This window comes from Chiloscyllium plagiosum, chromosome 2 (assembly GCF_004010195.1).
Source record: "Chiloscyllium plagiosum isolate BGI_BamShark_2017 chromosome 2, ASM401019v2, whole genome shotgun sequence".
NCBI classification, from domain to species: domain Eukaryota; kingdom Metazoa; phylum Chordata; class Chondrichthyes; order Orectolobiformes; family Hemiscylliidae; genus Chiloscyllium; species Chiloscyllium plagiosum.
In genome coordinates this window covers 55,274,192-55,277,671 of record NC_057711.1, presented here as the reverse complement: position 1 = coordinate 55,277,671, position 3,480 = coordinate 55,274,192, and positions in this window count along the sequence as shown.

Genomic DNA, 3,480 nt, shown 5'->3' with positions numbered 1-3,480 from the left:
CAGAAGAGTTGAATTGGTACTTTAGATCTGTCTTCACTGGGGAAGACACGAGCAATCTCCAAGATGTAATAGTGACTGAAGGACCTGAACTGAAGGGAATTTATATTAGGCAGGAAATGGTGTTGGAGAGACTGTTAGGTCTGAAGGCTGATAAGTCCCCGGGACCTGATGGTCTACATCCCAGGGTACTGAAGGAGGTGGCTCGAGAAATGGTGGATGTATTGGTGATCATTTTCCAATGTTCTATAGATACAAGATCAGTTCCTGTGGATTGGAGGGTGGCTAATGTTGTCCCACTTTTTAAGAAAGGAGGGAGAGAGAAAACAGAAAATTATAGACCAGTTAATCTGACCTCAGTGGTGGGAAAAATGCTGGAGTCATTTATAAAGGACAAAATTATGACATATCTGGATAGCAGTAACAGGATAGGTCAGAGTCAGCATGGATTTATGAAGGGGAAATCATGCTTGACTAATCTTCTGGAATTTTTTGAGGATGTAAGTCTGAAGATGGACAAGGGAGATCCAGTGGATGTAGTATACCTGTACTTTAAGAAAGCCTTTGATAAAGTCCCACATAGGAGGTTAGTGAGCAAAATTAGGGCACATGGTGTTAGGGGCAAAATACTGACATGGATTGAAAATTGGTTGGCTGACAGGAAACAAAGAGTAGTGAGAAACGGCTCCTTTTGGAATGGCAGGTGACCAGTGGTGTGCCGCAGGGATCAGTGCTGGGACCGCAGCTTTTTACAATGTACATTAATGATCTAGATGAAGGAATTAAAAGTAATATTAGCAAATTTGCTGATGACACAAAGCTGGGTGGCAGGGTGAAATGTGAGGAGGATGCTAGGAGAATACAGGGTGACCTGGACAGGCTAGGTGAGTGGACGGACGCATGGCAGAGGCAGTTTAATGTGGATAAACGTGTGGTTATCTACTTTGGTGGCAAGAACAGGAAGGCAGATTACTACCTAAATGGAGTCAACTTAGGTAAAGGGGCAGTACAACGAGATCTAGGTGTTCTTGTACATCAGTCAATAAAAGCCAGCATGCAGATACAGCAGACAGTGAAGAAAGCTAATAGCATGCTGGCCTTCATAACAAGAGGAATTGAGTATAGAAGCAAAGAGGTCCTTCTGCAGCTGTACAGTGCCCTGGTGAGGCCACATCTGGAATATTGTGCACAGGTTTGGTCTCCAAATTTGAGGAAAGACATTCTAGCTATTGAGGGAGTGCAGCGTAGGTTCACGAGATAGTTTCCGGAATGGCGGAACTGTCTTATGCTGAAAGATTGGAGCGACTGGGCTTGTATACACTTGAGTTTAGAAGGCTGAGAGGGGATCTGATTGAGACGTATAAGATTATTAAAGGATTGGACACTCTGGAGGCAGGAAGCATGTTTCCACTGATGGGTGAGTCCCGAACCAGAGAACACAGTTTAAAAATAAGGGGTAGGACACTTAGAACAGAGTTGAGGAGAAAATTCTTTACCCAGAGAATGGTGGATATATGGAATGCTCTGCCCCAGAAGGCTGTGGAGGCCAAGTCTCTGGATACTTTCAAGAAAGAGTTGGATAGAGCTCTTAAGGATAGTGGAATCAAGGGTTATGGGGGTAAGGCAGGGACAGGATACTGATTGAGATGATCAGCCATGATCATAATGAATGATGGTGCTGGCTCGAAGGGCAGAATGGCTTACTCCTGCACCTATTGTCTATTGTCTATAGGAGGGCAGCAAACCGTTTCCCTTTAGCATTCAACAACATAAATCTTGGTGAGTCTCCCACCAACAGGAATTACTATTGGCCAAAGCTGTTGAATGAGCTCCATAAATACTTCACTACAAGGGAATCAGAGGCTGGGAATTCTGTAGGAAAATCTCACTTCCTGAATCCAAATTGTATGAACTTCATTTATGAGGCACAAACGAGTCAGTAGTGTCCTGGATGAAGCCCCACATGCAGCTCCAGCAATACTCAGCACTATTCAGGACAATATAACTTCAGGCACTTCATCCAACTCTTTAAACATCTATCCCTCTGCCACTGTTGCACCATTTAAACATTGTATAGCAACAACTGACCAAAGCATTTTTGACCACACTTTTGAAACCCAAGAAATCCATCACTTAGAAAGATAAATACAGAAAATGCAAGGGAAAATAATGTGCTCAAAGTTTTCCTACATGTCACAATCCATCCTGATGTGGAAGGATGTAATGGTTCCTCCATCATGCTGAGGAAGGTTAAGCAAATTTGCAGGCGACACCAAGATTGGTAGCATGGTTAATAACAAAGAAGGTGGTTGTAGGTTACCGGAAGAAATGGATGGGCTGGTCAGATGGGCAGATGAGTGGCAGATGGAATTTAATCCCGATAAGTGCGAAATGATGCAATTTGGAAGAAACAAGATGAGGGAATACTTAATGAATGGCAGAATGCTGGGTAGCTTAAAACAACAGAGGGATCTTGGGGTGATTATTCACAGATCTCTGAAGTCAACAGAGTACATCAATAGGATAGTTAAGAAGGGATATGGGAGACTTGTTTTCATATGTCGTGGCATAGAGTATAAGAGTAAGGAGGTAATGTGGGAGTCGTTTAGAGCATTGGTTAGACCACAGCTGGAGGACTGTGTGCAGTTCTAGTCACCTCACGATAGGAAGGATGTGATAGCACTAGAGACAGTATAGAGGAGATACACCAGGGTGGAGACAGTGAGCTATAAAGAGAGACTAGATAGGCTTGGATTGTTTTCTTTAGAGCAGAGTACACCAAACGCACACATAACTGAGGTGTATAAGGTTATGAGGGGTATGGACAGGGTGATTAGGGAGCAGCTGTTCCCTTTGGTTGAGGGCATAGAATTAGGATAAAGGACAGGAGATACAGAGGGGATTTAGGAAGAAACATTTTCACTCAGCTGGTGATGAGAATCTGGAAGGCACCATTTGAGAAAGTAGTGGAAGCCATACAACCTTTCAAAAGTATTTGGATGAGCACTTTCTGTGGTGTATGAACTTATGAATCTAGAGTCCTGGAACAGCACTTTGGGATGACCTCCACTTATAAGGTGGATCACTACCTCCACCTTATAGATCAATTTAGAATAGGCAATACATTCTAGCCTTATACAAAACCACTTTGCAGTTACACATCAACCTGTCATTTCAATGTTTATCTTCCCACACATTTTCACTTGTACTTTTAATAGTGTGCACATTTTGTGCTCCAGCTAACAACCTGAACTATGATTATGACATTAATCTTGCATCTGAAATGCAAGTAAAAGCTTTATTGAAGCGTCGATTTTCAAAAAAAATTTGAAAACAGTCCAACTCTTAGGAGAGAAAAATAAGCTTCTTTGATATGTGCAGAAAATCTTTTCAAATGCTACATTCAGAATGCCCAATCCCTTGAAGTGACAGCATTCTTGGTTATCTGAGAAATGTGCAGGATTATTGATTAAAGTAAGTATG